This window comes from Festucalex cinctus, chromosome 14 (genome assembly GCF_051991245.1).
Source record: "Festucalex cinctus isolate MCC-2025b chromosome 14, RoL_Fcin_1.0, whole genome shotgun sequence".
In the NCBI taxonomy this organism is placed as follows: Eukaryota; Metazoa; Chordata; class Actinopteri; order Syngnathiformes; family Syngnathidae; genus Festucalex; species Festucalex cinctus.
The window spans coordinates 20,300,779-20,319,444 of NC_135424.1; positions in this window are offsets into that span (position 1 = coordinate 20,300,779).

The window sequence follows — 18,666 nt, forward strand, 5'->3', positions numbered from 1 at the left end:
CTTCTTCCCTCCTGTGAGACTTTCACTCAAACAGATGTTAAATTGATCAAATAAACAAAGCGTAATGTTAGAAAAATACTGTCGAAAAGCAACCTCACACAAACACACCCCTGCACACGCACACACAGTTTGGATTTTCCTATGTAACCCAACTCTCGTGAAGCCGCTTTGTGGTACGTGAATCTACTTCTGAGTGACAAACACACATGCCCACTGTAATGCATACTGTATGTGCTCAGATAAAATAAAGCACCCACAAACCTATATATATTGTATATATGAACCCACGTTGCACACGGAAGAAAGAGCACATTGTCTGTTTTTATTGCAGTGTGCAGATAAGTACAGTCGAATTGTCGGTCTTCTGTCTGGCTGTCATTTGTGCAAACTGGCTCCCATTAATCTTAATTGCCACACATACAGTAATATATATTAAAATCGTACATTACACTCTTCTATCCATCCATGTGCTCATGACTCATTGTTGCAACTTTTCCTTTTTTGGGGGGGATGAAACCCAAGATTTATGGAGAGGCATTCCCAAGACATAAGAATTAACTATTACTTTCAATGTTCCTCAAACTTAGCAGAGAAGCACTAAAAGTGATTTAGACAGTATGCCAACATGGTTTGGGCTGACTGGACCACCTCGTCTGCAAGAAGGTCTGGTGCGGAAAAGAAGCGTGCAGGCACAGGGCCTTGTATGGACAAAATGTTGTCACATATTGTCGTGTCTGTATATTAGGTAAGTGCCAATATTCACGAGTAGTCGAGAAATCATTCTCAAATGCTGAAGTCAACACTAACTTCCACATGTGGTATGCACACAGTAAAGCAGTTTTGCTGTTTGGAGTTCTAGCTTTAAAGTTGTCTCAGCTGGCATTTAATATTAATCAATGGGATTAAAACAAGATTTCATGACAATTTTGCTGAGGTACTCGATGGTACTTTTTATATAGTAACTGTGCAATGATTTTGACTTTTCATAGATATGTTGTCTGGTATGTTCTGTTAACAAAAAAAGTGCCGCTATACAACTAATGAAACCAAGTTTAACCATGTCATGTTAGTATTGCATTCAAATCTTGCAAGCAGTTTTAACGTGGCACGGTCTCCGATCAATATTGAGCACAGTTCCATGATAGGTGTTGTACTAGATTGTTCACAAGATATCAGATATTTGAACTCAAGAGAGTATGCACTGAAACAAATACCGACTGATTATGTAACTCTTCAACAATGGAATTTACACTTCATTGAAGATTTCTTTCAAATAGGTCCAACATCATTTGTCTTTATTTTTGAAATTCCTACTCGGAAGATTTTGATGAGATGCATATTTATTTATTTTTATTCCCCAGCACCTTTTTCCAATCATAATAATCCTATCATTTCTCTAAGGTATGATGAAAGTGGGGTCACTGTATTGGTCTATCTCTTGTAACGATGGTGTCCCTCTGGGCTCACTCTGTGAACCACTTACATTTTCTATTCATATTTGATAAGAAAGTCACACAAATCCAATTTTTAACAATACTTGGATAAATACAATATGCATCGTATCTATGTGAAGTAATGCAAAAGTAATGTACTATAAGCGTGGTATCCATTTAACTAATTTGCTCCCAATAACGTATAAATAAGTTTTTTTATGTTCTAAGTGTCCCAAAGACGTATTTATACGTTTTTGTTTTGTTTTTTTAATGCTAGAGCATACAGAAGGCTTTGATGCAGCCTCTCAACTGCAAAGAACGGTTGCAGAAATGGTAGTTATTACACAAACGGCCAGCAGGTGGCAGCAGAGCAAAGGAGATCAACCAAGGCCATCTAGAAAAAAAGCTCAATTACAATTTTAAATAGATTTGTGAAAACTGATGAAACTTAGCTCTCTTCTAATGCTAATTGCTGCAAAACAGAAACAGATAGAAACATACTTTTTTTTCCTGATGAAAGAAGAGACTTTAATCTTTCTTTTGATAGGTTCCATGCTTTTATAGCAATAGAACACCCATATTCTGTGGGCCTTGCAAAATCAGTCAAAATCCAGTAAAACAGCCGGGAGCAAACGGGATTGCTTCTGTGTAAATGGCTGGGAGTGAATGAGTTAACAGTGTTTATTACTATTGCATTTAGCATTGAAATTCATTCAATTCAAAATGAGATGTGTATTTGTATCCGTATAAACTGTGTACACTATTACCACTTATTAGACAACTTCTCCAAATTTGGATCAGTCCACTAAAACATGACGACAGAGTGATAGTCTTTTCTCATCAATCAGAGGATTAGGTTTGGCAAACAGAAGTATGCCATATACCTAACCTCTCCACTGAAAAAGAGAGACTGAAATGGGACAACAGAAGACAAGAAAAAAACCCAAGCTGCCCTCCTGGGTCCAGAAGTTTCGGGAGCCATCACACTGGCCTCTGTGTGTCTGCAGTGGAAAATGAATAAAATAATAGATGGCACAGAGGGAATCCCGTGGGAAGGGTCCTGCAAGCATCTGTGGAGGCCATCAGTGTGTCCCAAACCTGCAGTTTCCCCACTGAACCAACATGTCAGTGTGGAGATTTATAGCTGCATGGAAAACGCACAGACTGCTGCACATCATCATGAAATGAAACACCACAACAGTCATACGCATGCCAGGATGCAATGACAAACAACTGGTCTTAACGAGCAAAGAAGAGGAAAGAAGCGTTTCTTGTTTGTGACAGATGTACGAAGATGGAAACACGAGCATCGATCAATGAATAAATCTGTTTCCTTGTCACACATACATCGTTGCAAAGGCAACGAGGCTGCTGAAACATGCTCATTTACTAACCTCTGGCTTGGGGAAGTTTTATTTCATTCTTGACAACATTTATGAGTAATTCAAGATTTGTGAAAGGTTATTTTTCTCTGCCTGTTCACTTATATTGTTGTTATGATAAGATGTTGTTAGGGTAACCAGAAGTATTTGGCTATATTTTCCTGAAAACCCCCATTTTTGTGATCTAATTTCAAAATTGATAAGGAAAAAATAAAAGAATTAAGTATGCACTAAAATATGTTTGAGAATGTTCTCACAAATGAAAAAGTGAAGGCCATTTTTCTTTTGCAACGTGTGCAAGACCATGTATGCATAAAACTGGGGAGCACAGTTTTTTTTTTTTTTTTTTTTTCGTTAGTTAGGTCTGACAGCTGTTTTGAACAAATTTTGGAAGCAGAATTCAAAACTCGTCTCAATTTTGCACTGTAATGACAAGATTTTGAGCTATAGATCCCCGTTTACTTAAAAAAAAATGAGATAAATGTCTAGATAAGTAAATAAAACACTAAAATGTAAGTTACAAGCTTTCAAAACATCAACAAAAATACAACATAAAATGAAATAGAACATAACTTTGTACAATAGTTTGTCAATGGTTACATGGTTAAGAGAAAAACCAACACTAATTCATACTATGCTAGCTGTTTGTTGACAGATATTGATAGTACTGAGTGGGAGCTACACAGACCTCTCAGCTCTCAGTTGTGACTGAATCATCAAGTCACCACAGAGCTGTAGATGAGTGCAATTATAATCAGCTCTATTTACTACAGTCTCACTACAGTTAATATGTGAAATTTTGCTTATCTGGAGGGTAAGCTGTGGAGGGAAAAAAAAATTGTGCTAGAAAAAAAGTTTGCCATTTTGGAATCAGCATACCAATTTTATTTTTAATCCGCATATTAAAAAAAATATATATATTTTTTTTCCAATTGATCCCTGGTGTAATCATATTAATAAGTCTACTGTTGGACTCAGTTGCTTGTTGAATAGAATGACATTGAAAATATCTAACAAACCCGCAAGATTACTCAAGTTGACTCAAGCAGTGCAGTACTTGTTGCAGCACTGTACACGCAGCATCGAGTCATACCATTACTTTCATTGTAATTATCTTTACAGGTCTTTTTTTTTTTTTAGCAAGTCATCTCCTTAAACCTGTGTAATCCCCAGTGGCTCTTGGCTAACACATTTTTCAGTCTTAATCCTGTGTCTACAGTCTTGATGACCAGCTGCAATACATGATTTATTTTCTTACCCTTTATTTGACAATAAAAGTTATTTTTTCAGTTTTATCATTACTAACCCCTCTTTTGCTTGACACTCAAACATCTGCCAATCTTTGCATGTGCAAAATCCCATGACATCCATTGCACAAAGCCACTGAAATAACGCAACACGTCTCTTTTACAACTGCGGGACTCCAATGTCTCCTTCCAGGTGGCTGCTACAACAACGGGGGTGATTAGAGTTGAGTTATTTGGCCAGAAAACATGATTGATGTAAAAGTGATGCATGAAATTTGATGACATATTGGAAAGAAAGCAACACATTCAGCAATAAATTATCACACATTTGCATCTCGACCCTTATTGCTCCCTGGTGACTTTGTACTTGATGCCAATATGGACAGCAAAACCTCAATCCTATTAATCATCCTATCACTCACCAACCAAAAAAACAGTCTGTACTTTCTCCCGTTGCCCGAAACAATAACCCCATACCAGGACCAGGTCCAAGCAGCAATCTTTTGGATCGCTTTATCCCGCTTGGACTGTTTATGGCCATAAACGATCCAACGTTTGAAAAGAGCAGCACATGTTTGGCATAGCTGTGCTCTTGGCCAAGTCTTTTTCACTGGAGGTAGCTTTCATCATAAAACTTGTCTTGCTTTTGTAACATGGGATGTTAGGACTGTGTGGTCTGGGTCAGGTTGAGCCACCCCTGGGATGTCGGAATTGAAATCAACAAACTGACCCGCAGAGACAGAGAGCAATAACAGGTGTTTAAGTAGAATTAAAGTATCTTGCAACACAAGATATACTGTACAGTAGATGCTTGTTTTTTGTTTTGTTTTTGTTTTTGGAACACATAAACAGCAACAATACCAAAAACGAGCAATTCTGCTGACGGAACACAAATCTGCAACATGTATTACTGCTAGTGCCAAACAATTGTGGATCCAACTTTTGCAATGTGTTGGAGTGATGCTTCTGCTTTATATTACAACTGGTTGAACAGATGTCCAGATTTGCCTGGACATGTCCACTTTTTAGGGATCTAAAAATAGTGTGGCGGGATTTGAAATTCATCAGGGAGTTCATGATATCAAGCTGCATATTCTTATAAATGGAAAGTCAGTGAAAAACACAATGGAAATTTACACGAAAATATGGGATGTGATCAGAAACTTAAAGATGCATTGTGGAACTTGTCAGGTTTTTACTCGTGACCACCACTTCTGGCCTAAAGTGTAACTGCAGCCTGTGTCAATCTCGTGCAATCATTAGACTGTTTGACATGTCAGTCATTATAGCAGAATAACCTCACCTTTAAAAATGGAGCCAGATGTAAAACATTAAATCCTGACCTTACATGATTTTGGAAGCATTTTTGATCCATTCTGGATGAAAGGAATGGATTTAGTCTTTCTCCCATCTGGGTTTCTGGCCAAGACAAGCACAGTCATTCCGGTCAGATCCGTTTTCTATCCACATATGCTCAACCTTTTCTTTGCCCTTTCCCCAAGGCTTTATTTATTCTTTTCTTGATCGCTGCTATCATTTGTTTATCTATGCATGACTGCATTTGTGTCTCTTTTTGCAGGGATCATAGATTAAAGGATGATCGACAGAAGGCAGAACTTCCTGGAAGACGTCATCGTACTTCATTTGATCCATGTGAGAGTTTTAACAAACAAATACCAGTAACAGCACACAAATTCCCATGTGTTTTATTAGCAATTTGGGAAACGCCTTAATGTCACCAATTTAGTTAACTCCGAATTTCTATCTCAAACAATATGTAGCGCCTCATGAGGTTGAGATGCAGCAAATTAAATGAAAGTGCTGCTATAAAAAAAAACAAAAAAAAACAAAACAAAAAAAACAAACACTTTCAGTAAATCCACCAAATCACTGACGTCATTGCGCTTTTGAATTGACTTAATTCATTTGGTGTTCCAGTCAAACTGAAGAAAAGATAACCAATGGGACATGTGACAAACTTGCACTTTAGGAATAATTAGGCTGTGTTATTGAAGTCAAAGAAAGCACTAATCCAGCATATTGCATAATTTACAACCATGAAGCTTTCCTCACTCTCTGTATTTTTACATCACTAAAAAAAAGAAAAGAAAAAAAAGCATGTAACGCGGTAAACAGATTTGACACAAAAAGTCATGTAAATGTCTAAATCTAGATTAAACAGTGATGTAGCATTCCATTAATGCGACTGAGGCGCAAGATGTTTGATATGCAAATAGGTGCAAACAAGGTACAAATGTATCTGGCATGCTAATCGCTGACTTGCAACACATATAGTCCTTCAGCTAAAGCCCATTCTTAATCTAGCTCATAGTCACTCTTGAGAAGAGAAGCAGTCATCACATTGTCTTCAATGTGAGGGGGTAATGTTGAAATGTGCGATGATACTGACCTTCAGTACCTGAATGAGTTGGTTACTCGCCAGTCTCCACGGAGCCTCAAGCTAGCTACCTGTCAACGCCATCTTATAAGAAAGAAGCCATCATTTGGTGCCTTTTGTTGGAATGATTTTGGCAGCCTAAGACCAAATCTGCTCAATCATGGAAAAAATAAATGTACTGTATCTGAAAAAACAGTGATGTTTTTCTTTTTCTTTTTTTTCTTAATCAGTTTTCGGTGATGTTTTTATTAAGGAATCCTATAGGCCAACACAACGTGGTTGGCAAAGTTTAGACAAAAAGAAGATACTTGCTCAATGAATCTGAACAAGGAGAATCTACATGGCATCATTAGTTCTTCCTCTGTATTGTCCATTAGTCCTTCTTCCTGGAAGTTGACACAATCAACTGCCTTACTGTCAATGCTCTCAAGCCTGTCCACTGACCGGCAAATCTCTGCAAATGTCGACACACAAAAGGCTCGGATGAGCTGTCCTTCCTGCATGTCTCATTGGCACTACCCAGGGGACCAAGCCTGGAAAAAATGCTCCCAGAGACTTAAGCACTCGCCAGATAAATAGCTTGACTCACTGGGCCAATTGCACAAAATGCTCCAGCCACTCGTAGTGCAGTTTTGTTTTGTGGTTGCTGGATCCCTTCAAATTATTAAGACAATAGATTTCCTCTCAGCAATTGCTTGTCTTCCGCTAACACTTCCAGCTCCATCACTTTGAACATATTTTTTTTTGTGTGGTATTATCCGTGCTTGGAGCAACATAAAGTGCAAAAATATTTTTTTTCACATACAGCACCCGTTGTCTCGAGTGTGTACGATCTGTTAGAATGAATTTAGTGCCCGCTATTTGGGACGTTTGTACAAGGTCACAATTTTAGTAGATTAGGCACAAGTAGCCCACCAACAGCATGCAAAGACACTAGTTATCACCCAATATTAAGGATAATGTGGTTCGAAAGTATCAATGATCTGGATACACAATCAAGTCACAATAAAGTCTCAAAAGATCCATCGCCTTTTTCCTGAATGGAAACAGCAGTTTCTCAGCAGTCAATTCTAACATCTTCAAAGTAGCTTGCTAGATAGCAAAAAATGACGACACTCTATGATTTTGTTTTTCATTTGTTTTCAGAATTTGAGTCATTGTGGAACTGTTCCCACTGCCCCTGAATCAAAAATGGTACGCCCCTGTCATCTTACATTATCCTCCCTGAACCAAGTGGCCAACCTGCTGGCCAGTGGATTTCCTGAATTTTTCTCCCCTTAACTCACTCCAGCCTAGTTGTTGATCGCAATGCACATTTCAGTTGGGTTGCAAACCACAAAAAAAAAAGGAATGGAATTATTTGCTTCCAACGGAAGGTCCAACCTTAGTGGAAGCTGTATGGAGTCCCATTCTTGTTTAAATCTTGATAAACTTGTTTGGAGGAGTTACTGGGTCTACCAAGAAAAGGCTTGCTGGCCTAATAAGTTCCAGATCACACGTGGAATGTAAACTTGGCAGGACAGAATCACATTTTAGCATGGACATCCATGCAAGGCGGTCTTGCTTTGACATTCCTCACCTTCCTTTCATCCTCTTTATCGACCCGTCGACCTGCTGCTCGCACCTCTGTTGATGTTGAGGGACAAGTCAACAAATTAACAGTTTCCGATAGCAAACGCATCGCACAACGCTCAAACTGTGCTGCATTGACTCATCGAAAGATTGGCAGATAAGCTCAGGGGTCAACATGCATGTACAATGTATACTTTGCACATATGCACCCGTACACGCCTGTAATTAACCTCCGGGCTGCACTTGGAACGTACAAGTTCATCACTGATGTGTGGACGTGTGTTTACTAGGCACTAACACCACACAGTTGGTCAGTTCACAGCCAGCTGCTTGATTTCATTGAAGAAATACTTTTACGGGTTTCACCCAAGGCAAACGGCAACACGTTTACACAACAACATCAGAGGTTGTGAGAGTCTTTCACATCACCTTGAGTTGCCAAAAAGCTGACTGCTTGAGTTAATGTACGCATGTCTCACTTTTGTATGCTTTATAATAGTTCAGCTGAACCATAATTCGTGCATCAGTGGTAAGAGTGTCTCCCTTGTTTACTTACTTAGGACGTGTGGCGACAAATATTCAAGAGGAGATTGAAAGGCCAAAATAGTTAACTGGAAAAATAGTTCATTCGAATGCCTGCTTTTGTCATTGGTGTCAAAAGCGAATTATAGCTGTGTCAAGCTGACAAAGCTAAGCTCATATAATTTATATATATGATATACTGTAGGTCTATACTACAGTAATGTATACAATTGTTTTAGAAAACTGACATTTTGATCCAAAATGCTAATAAACTCAATTTGGATATCACTTGATGATAATCTGGTGATTTAAAAAAAAGGTGATTTTGAAAAAAAAAAAAGCAGGTCAGGTCGCTGTCAATGTCAAACCAATGGCCAGATGGATGTGTGTGTTCAGTGTGAATGAGGTAGAATTCTATCAATAAATCATGCTGTCGCGCCATACTCTGATGGCTTTATTAGCCTCCAGTCAACAGCAAACGCCTTTTCAGAAGATACCATATCAGAGAGGTACATTTGTATATGCGTCTAATGGCTGGTGATGGTCAAATAGCAATCAATCTGGGTGTGTGTTTTAGGTTTCGGGTAAAGGTTGGCCGTCACTCTGTAACACAAACACAAAAATGTGACAAGTAATTACAATATACCTGTTAAAGAACTTTGTGGACATTTTTAAACATTAAGGCCTAACCTTGAAGAAGTGCTAGCAGTATGTGCGTGTTTGAGTATGAGCAGAGGTCTATCAGCACATTAATGGTAGCCGATGATAGGTTGAGAGGAGCAACTCAGTGGCTGATGACGGCCGCTTCAACACCATGGTAGATTGTTTTGAAAGAGATCTAAGGCTAATGACGCGTCTGTTTTAACGCTTGCTGGCTTAAAGTCAAATTAGTTTGACGTAAAAAAAAAAAAAAAAAAAAAAGAAAAAGAAAAAAAAAAGTGAATTTTCCTAATTTTCCATAGCCATATTCTCCAGATAGGACAAAAATGACTGAGGAGAAAGTTTCCTTGTAGCTTAGCGGGACATACATATACAAAAAAAAAAAAAAAAAGGGGTGGGTGAGGGGGGCTCCAAAATCGAACCCTGTGGAACACCACACGACTGGTGCAGAGAGGGCCTCAGAGCAACCAAGGTGAACACAAAGTCCTGCCTCCCAAGTAGGATCTAAACCACTCTAGAACGCTACCACTAATCATTCAGCCAGATTCTTCTCATCAATGAATCAGTCAACATGCTTATCCCTGTTGCAAACACTTGTTCGTATGGACATGGGCCAAAATAAGCTAGTAAGTATACTAATGCTTAACAATGAGGAAACAAGTTCAACTCATAGCCGTTATCTTCTGTCTCAGTGTCTCTTATCCAACCTCTGCTCATCAGTGTGGAGACAGCTGAGGTGATGTTATCCATTGAGCAGATATCATCATACTGCACACAGAAACTGGACACGCCACTGCTGCACTCAGTTTGAATGTGAAACAAGAGAAGACATCCATTTGGAATATATATAAATACATTTGTATATGTCTGTTTTTTTGGCTTTGGTATCAAAATATGAATACTGGGGTTGAATATTGCCCTGTGAATGTAAACAGTCTGCCCTATGACTGACAAAGTCAAAATGTTAAAAATAATAATAATAATACCATGGCAGAAAAAAAACCCCAATATGAATTTGTGCCATAGGCTAACAATCCAAACTGGCACAATTTTAGGCATAAGGCCATGCCAAGAGTCCAGTACGCTGACAGTAAGTGGTCCCCATTCAAAAAATAGCAAAAGTGTCGGGTTTAGTCATATTTGACAATTGTGAAACCAGGATATGAAATAATAATAATACTATATTACAGACCTACAGTAAGTGACAACAAACATAAGGGTTAATTAGTACACAGACACATCCTGCATGCATCAAGGAGGACATGGCACCAGGGAGCCACCACACACATGGTGTTCAGTCTACAGGGTCAAAGCCAAAGAAACTTCCATGGTCAAATGCTATAATTGCAGCTTAAGAGTCCCACACAAACACAATTTGACCATTTCCTGCACTGATTCTAAAAAACAAAGGGAGCAAAAAGAGGACTGAAAAGGACATTAGGCGGCCAACTTGTGTGCTATTCAGAACCTGAAGTTTACTTTGTACTATGGGGAAATAAAGACTTGATTGCAAAAACTGCTTGCAATGAGAAAAAGGGGCAAGAAGTGGAGGGAAGAGAGGGAGAAAGCGCAAAGCAGGAGCAGCAGGAGGGAGTAGGGCACCATCGGAGTGTTGGAGACGCAGGAATGTTAATCCTCTTTGTAAGTCTCAAGCAATGATTACATTTTTCTAATATCGGGCATGACGAGAACTTAAAGGGTCATAAATGTGGGAAGAGGTAAAAAGGTATAAGTACATACATAATCACGACCTACACAGTATTTCAGCTTTTATTTTATCAGCGCATAAGTGCACCCATAATCCTATTAATTATTCTCCATTAAAAAAAAAAAAAAAAAAATGCCTACGTGACAAACGAAATACATCAGGACTGCTGCTACTGTGTGAAATGGCCCGAGAAATAGGAGCGAAGGAGTCACAGACAACCACTTAACGGTTACGCTACGCTAATCACGGGTGAAAGGTTGGCGCCCAAACGATGTGTTCTTAACCCCTGCACTTCCTGGAACACCGCGCTTCTCTCAAGAGGAGGATGAAGGAGACGAAGAGGAGCACACATTTTCCACAGCACGGGACTCCCACCGGCGCTGGACGTTCCCCTGTCCCGTTGTGTTCTACCTCCCTGCTCTTAGGATCAGCACTTTCATTGAGCTGCATCATTACCACATATTTGACGTCGGAGAAAGTGAGGGGGGGGGGGCCTGTGTGTGTGGCTTTGTTTCATGCTGGTGTCAACAGGGACACAGATCGGAGAAGTATTTCCTTGCCTGTCAGAGGTGAGGCGCTCTCACATGAGGGCTCAGACGTCATAAATCCTCTGTGTTTCTTTCCACGTCCCCCCCCACCCTCTCGTTTTCTACATTTCTCTGTCTCTCTTGGTCTCTCAGCACACACCATTGCCACAGTGTTGAAAATCACCCCATTCATAATTCCTCTTCCAAGTGGTACTGAGAATGAAAACCGCACACACAACGAAAAGGGTCTCACTTTTACACAGTCGCCACAATTGTACACTAAAGCCACACTGATGTCTTATTAAGCTTGTAAAATTGATCCACAGGTAATAATCCCCCCCTAGGAAAAAAATGATAAATGAACTCTGCAAAAACAAAGTGAGAGATCTAAAAACGATAAACTGTTTAATAATAATGACAAAAGACAGACTGAAAATCTGAGACATTTGTGCTTTTGCTTGGGAGGCCTGTCCTCTTCGCATTAACGTAAAACACAAGTGAACTTCAAGTACATTCAGTTAATCCTTTTATTATTACTGACACTTTGGACTGAGCAGACGTGTTTACTGATTTCGTTCATCACAGTAAGTTCCAGTTCCAATTCTGAGGTTGTCACTGTATTTTTGACATCACTGGTTCCCTTCCGTGGTGACACCCCCCACCCCCCACACTCACAAAATAAAAACACGTGCAACACTTGTCGCAATAATCCTTTACGTTTACATGGAAGCAAACCGATGAATGTTGCACCATTTCTTTATATGATGCTAGTAAATCTCATACTACGCTTACGGTGACCAGATTTTTAAAATGAAAAAATGGGATAGTTGAATATACAATAAATTTTACCGAATTCGCAAGTCAATCTTCGTCAATGGATGCGGTTCAACGTTGTGAACGAAAGGCAGGCGACGGAGGGTGGTAATCGCTAATGCAAAAAGCTAACTTCATTGACAGTTCAACGGCGCTAAACACATCAATGCTCTCACCATTTTCCAAGCTTTTTTGCTCTGCCTCTACAACTAGTGGAAGCTGGCTGTGCTGTTTTCCTTGCGCCGGTCACAGATGGTAACGTAAATATACCGTGACAAAGCTTAGCATGCGTTTTCTGACTAGCGAGTAGGGTTGCCAACTGTCTCGTATTAGCTGGGACGCCCGTATTTTGGGCTAAATTGTTATGTCCCGTACGGAACCTCAAACCATGATATCACACCACATTTACATGGCTGACAAAGCTTCAAATCACCACACTAGTCAAACTAGGCCACTGGACTACTTTGTTTGAAGATGACTGCAGGACACCCAGCGGAACTTTTTCACACACTCTCACCTGGCTCTTTCTCCCTATATATACATATATATAATCCTCCTCCCAGCCCTGATAATTAACATTCTCACACTGAAGTACAGTTTTATCACATCAGATGGCTCTTTGAAGCTGACCCATGCCAGCTCTGTTTGCGTGCTCACCGCACGGCTATCTGAAAGATTTACACGGCCACTAATCTGATGAGAACTGTGAAGTAACCTGACATCCATCAGCATCACGCCTCAGTGGGACCGACTCAACAAAAGATGAGCTAACGCATCTGGACGGCGCTCTTTCAGATCAAGAGAGCCTCGATGTGTCGAGTAAGTGGCTGATAAAGTCCAAAGCTGTCACCTCTGGGGTGGCTCAGTCTTCAGCATGTGCACCTTCCACACATTCTTTGATGAGTAGGAGTTTTCCCATTGCACATAATGCAAATATGCACATCACACTAATATTGATCTACTTTATAATCAGAATTATTAAGTAAAATACTTCTTATGGGACACAGTATTATATTACACATGACTGCCATCTTCTGGTCTTTTTTCAGGTTTCTGATTGGCTAAAATGTCCTCCAGGATTTAAAATTTTTTAAATGTTAGATGTTGCTTCGGTAAGATGCAGCAATGGCATCCCCATCAAAAATCCAAGCGTCATGAACATGTGAAATACTGACCTCGCCAACTAGTTACTCTTTAAATAACTACATCAACAAGATTTCTTCCCTATTTGCAAACTTTCTGACCTTTAATTTTACCTTCAGCCCACCCCGCCCCTTCTCCTTCCACTTGCTCCAGTGCCAGTGGAAGAAATGAGGGTCACTTGAATTGGCTCATGTGTCCCTTGACACACTTTGTTCATTTCATTCCCTGGACAAACAATCTCCAAAACACCAGCTGTTGCCATGACAGTGCTGCTGAGTAAATAAGAGATGGAGAATAATGTCATAGGTGGAAGACTATGTATATGTAATTTGTTGGAAAGAAAAGTCAAATGTGTGTTTGAGTGTGCATGCGCCTTTTTGCCACTTTATACTGCTCCCAAAGGGAGCCAGCTTGGCAGACCATCATGGGTAGTGCACACACTGATATCTTTATTTCAGTTATCTAGCTTGCCACACACTAACACACATATTGCACATGGACATTTCTTAGTGCTGCAAATTGCAGTGAATTTCCAAAATTATAAATTTAGAAGAATGTGGCAACTATTTGATATATATGGGGATTAGCTTGTAATTCCAAAGGGGGGAAAAAAGAGCGATGATTATGACATGTTGACTCGATTAGGCTGCAAAATGGATAATCGGCTACTCTCAAGAGAAAAAAAAAAAAAAGAAAAAGGGAAAAAAAACCTTGTAATTCCAGGTTAGTTTATCGGAAAAGTGAAAAATAGGAATTTAGCAAAAAACACGGACAGAGTTACCCCGCTATACTGTGGTTCATTGTTTCGACTGTATATACGGTATGTAACTAACCTGTAAAAGCAAAGCTCAATAGGTCTACTCATTCAAAGAGTTTACCCACTTCAAGGTCAGAGAATTCCCATTTCCAAAATGTGACAGGAAACTATGCATACACACCGATTCTTTCCATTGGCCGGGTCATGGAGAACATAACCTGCAGACCTCCGAAGAAGTGCCTGGCTTCATATCACACAGTGCAGCTGTAAATCTTAGCCTTCTTGATGTATTTGTGTTATAGTTGGCATCGCTGTGTGTGCATGACCGTGAATATCGGTGCGTGTGCCTTTGTAACACGGAACAATGTGTTTTTGTCTTGCACAGATCGTGAGCCCACTTATTATGTGCCCCGTGTTATTTAAAATGAGTAAATGTTGAAGTAAAAAAATAAAGAAATAAAATAAGGACTGAAAACTAGGTTTATAGTCTGATGAAATGTATTGACAGAATTTTGTGATTATATATATTGTATTGTTATATATACTTGCCAAATACAAAGCTTATAATGTTGAAAAGAAAAAAAAGATTGAAAGCTTTTCCATTTCACTTCCCCATCTGTATTCTCCATCTAACTCACATTATTCTCCAATTTTCCCAGAATTATTGTGCCTGCCGTGCAAGTGAAATGATCAAATAACATTTCTAGCTTTGATTTGTGTGTCAAGTGCAATATCAAGTGCTTTATGGATTGTTTCGAAGCTACATTGTACCTGTTTTATAGAAACAAACTGTAAAGTATAGAACGATTCATATCCTGTCCAATTTTGTGTTAAATTGATTTTTTTTAGTAGTTTGTCTGCTGTTTGGAAATGGCATACACAAAAGTGTGTGATGACATCCAGCACACGCGTCCATGGAGCTCCGATTCTATTCGCCTACACCTTAATCAAACTCACCAAAATTGCATTACCCTACCTGTGCTAACATTTAGAAGTGGTTCCAGCAAACAAACTCTGGTGTACTTTCAGACACCAAATTGTCAGGTTGCTGGGTGCATGTCAAAGGAAACAACATCACTATGCCGGAATGAGCACCAGAGTGATGAACCAAAAATCCCAAACATGCGTTTCGATGCTTGTGTAGGCACAGAAGTCAGGATACACAGCAGCCACGCTGTCTACGTATATGGAGCTTTTGTATCATTTCCAGAAAAAAAAGGAAAAAAAAAAGTTTAAACTTGGCCAGGACTTCACTACGATTTAGCTTTTAAACTATCCAGAACTCTGTGGTACACTTTACCCATAAATCACAGCTAAATACGCCATTGGATTAGTTCAGTTGCATGGCAGAACGCAATGCATCATTATCCATGAAAATGCAGCAACACCCTGATCCATTCAAATCATACAATTTATATGAGGCATAGCCCTGCCCGTGCATTTGGTTCTTCTGGGCGGGGTCCAGTTGGCCCTCTTTCACATAGTTAATCATCTGGGCCCCAATGAGCATGAGCACATCTGGAGCTTTAACAAAGGCCTGAGGCAAGTCACAGTGCGGCCCGTCGAGGTCAGCACGTGCTGCAGCACCTGGACTTTGGAAGACAAGCCAAAAGGCTGCAAGCGGATTAATGAGCATACAGTGATGTTAGTGATGCTAGTTTGGCGATCAGTCAACATTACGTTTGTAGCTTAGGTCACTTTCTTTATGAGATGTGTGTGTGTGTATGGATGGATGGATGGATGGGTTGATGAATTTGGTAGTCAATGACTGAACGGATGTACAGGATACATGGATGAATGGATGATCAGTTATGGATGGATGGATGGATGGATGGATGGATGGATGGATGGATGGATGGATGGATGGATGGATGGATGGATGGATTTGGTAACTGCACAGATTTGGATATGCAAATGAATGGATGGGTCAATGGATCAACAGGATAAATGGATGAATGAATGAAGAGTTACTGACAGATGGATGGATGGACTAATGGGCAACGATTGATGGATGGTTAACGATGGATGGTTAACAATGGATGGATGGATGGATGGATGGATGGATGGATGGATTGACTAATGGGTGACGATTGATGGATGGATGGTTGGTGATGGATGGACAGATGGATGGATGGATGGATGGATGGATGGATGGATGGATGGATGGGTGACTATTGATGGATGGTTGACAATTGATCGATGGACAGATGGATGGACGGACGGACGGACGGACGGATGGATGGATGGATGGACGGACGGATGGATGGATGGACAGACGGATGGATGATGGATGGATTTAGCAGCTACATGGATGTGGATATGTAAATTAATGGATGGGTAAATGGCTGAATGGATGAATGACTGAAAGGTTACTGACGGACGGACTAATGGTTGATGATGGATGGATGGATGATGGATGGATGGATGGATGGATGGATGGATGGATGGATGGATGGACTAATGGTTGATGATTGATAGATGGATGGATGGACTGATGGATGGATGGATTGACGGATGGATGGATGGATGGTTGACAATGGATGGATGGATGGATGGATGGATGGATGGATGGATGGATGGATGGATGGATGGGTTGGTTGATGAATTCGGTAGCTACACGGATGTGATTGGATGGATGGATGGATGGATGGATGGATGGATGGATGGATGGATGGATGGATGTATGGGTTGGTTGATGAATTCGGTAGCTACACGGATGTGTCAATGGATGAATGGATATAGAAAACAAATGGATGAATGAATGATCAGTTACTGACGGATGGGATTATTTAATGGATGGTAGGATGGAAGGGTGACTGGCTATGGATGGATGTTTTGTGGATACATTGATATATGAATGAATGGATGAAAACGTGAATGGATAGATGAATAAATGAATGATGTTTGATTTGTGGTTGATGGATAGATGTGGAGGCGACACGGTGGTCGAATGGTTAGCACGTCCGCCTCCCAGTTCTGAGGACACCGGTTCGAGTTCACGCTCCGGCCTTCCTGGGTGGAGTTTGCATGTTCTCCCCGTGCCCGCGTGGGTCTTCTCCGGGTACTCCGGTCTCCTCCCACACTCCAAAAACATGTATGGCAGGTTAATTGGGCGCGCCATTGTCCCTCGGTGTGCTTGTGAGTGTGGATGGTTGTTTATCTCTGTGTGCCCTGCGATTGGCTGGCAACCAGTCCAGGGTGTACCCCGCCTACCGCCCAAAACCAGCTGAGGTAGGCGCCAGCACCCCCCGCGACCCTTGTGAGGAATAAGTGGTCAAGAAAATGGATGGATGGATGGATAGATGTGGGTTGAATTAATGAATGGATGCTGAATGGGTGACTTGATGGTTGAGTGGATGGATATGTAAATGTGTGGATGGATGAACAGTGATTTATTGATTGATTGATTTAGTAAAGAAGCAATTTTGACATTGACATTAAAAACAGTTTAGAAGTAGTTATATATATATATATATATATATATATATATATATATATATATATATATATATATATATATATATATATATATATATATATGGCGGCACGGTAGTCGAGTGGTTAGCACGTCCGCTTCTGAGGTCTCCGGTTCGAGTCCAGGCTCGGACCTTCCTGGGTGGAGTTTGCATGTTCTCCCCGTGCCTGCGTGGGTCTTCTCCGGGTACTCCGGTCTCCTCCCACATTCCAAAGACATGCATGGCAGGTTAATTGGGCGCTCCGAATTGTCCGTAGGTGTGCGTGTGAGTGTGGATGGTTGTTCGTCTCTGTGTGCCCTGCGATTGGCTGGCAACCAGTCCAGGGTGTCCCCCGCCTACTGCCCAGAGCCAGCTGAGATAGGCGCCAGCAGCCCCCGCGACCCTTGTGAGGAATAAGCGGTCAAGAAAATGGATGGATGGATATATATATATATATATATATATATATATATATATATATAGTATTTAAAAAAGTTAAAATCTGACTTCACTTAAAAGGGTTTATGTTGATAATTTGACTGTGAAACCAATTATTTCCCTTATTTCCTATGGGAAATGGGAACAAATGGAATGTGGACCAGCAGCCTCGAATAAATTGCGTTTGACCTCAGAGTGTCCACTATATCCTGCATTTCCAAGTCGACACAACGTGATCAACGATCGCATCAATCTCAGCAAACCCAGAAACGTCCTTTCAACTATGGTGCAGACGGATGCTCCTTTCAGATAGCTGAACATCTTCCAGAGTGCTCCTTGCTCCAAAAGACATGTCAGTATGAAATATGAACAGTTTCCAGGGCACGCACACAAGTGCACTTTTACAGATGAACTCGCAGCCACATCACGCACAACAGCAGCAGCGATTCCGCTTTTGACCTACTCTCACCTGAGAGGAATTAGTAGACGCAAAAATACAAATGACATGCTGATCTCAATATCATCTCACATTTTCCCCGCTGTGTGTCCGTCCACCTGAGAGACATAAATCATTGACAGCAGGCCCTCTGAGCCGGTGCCAAACATACTCA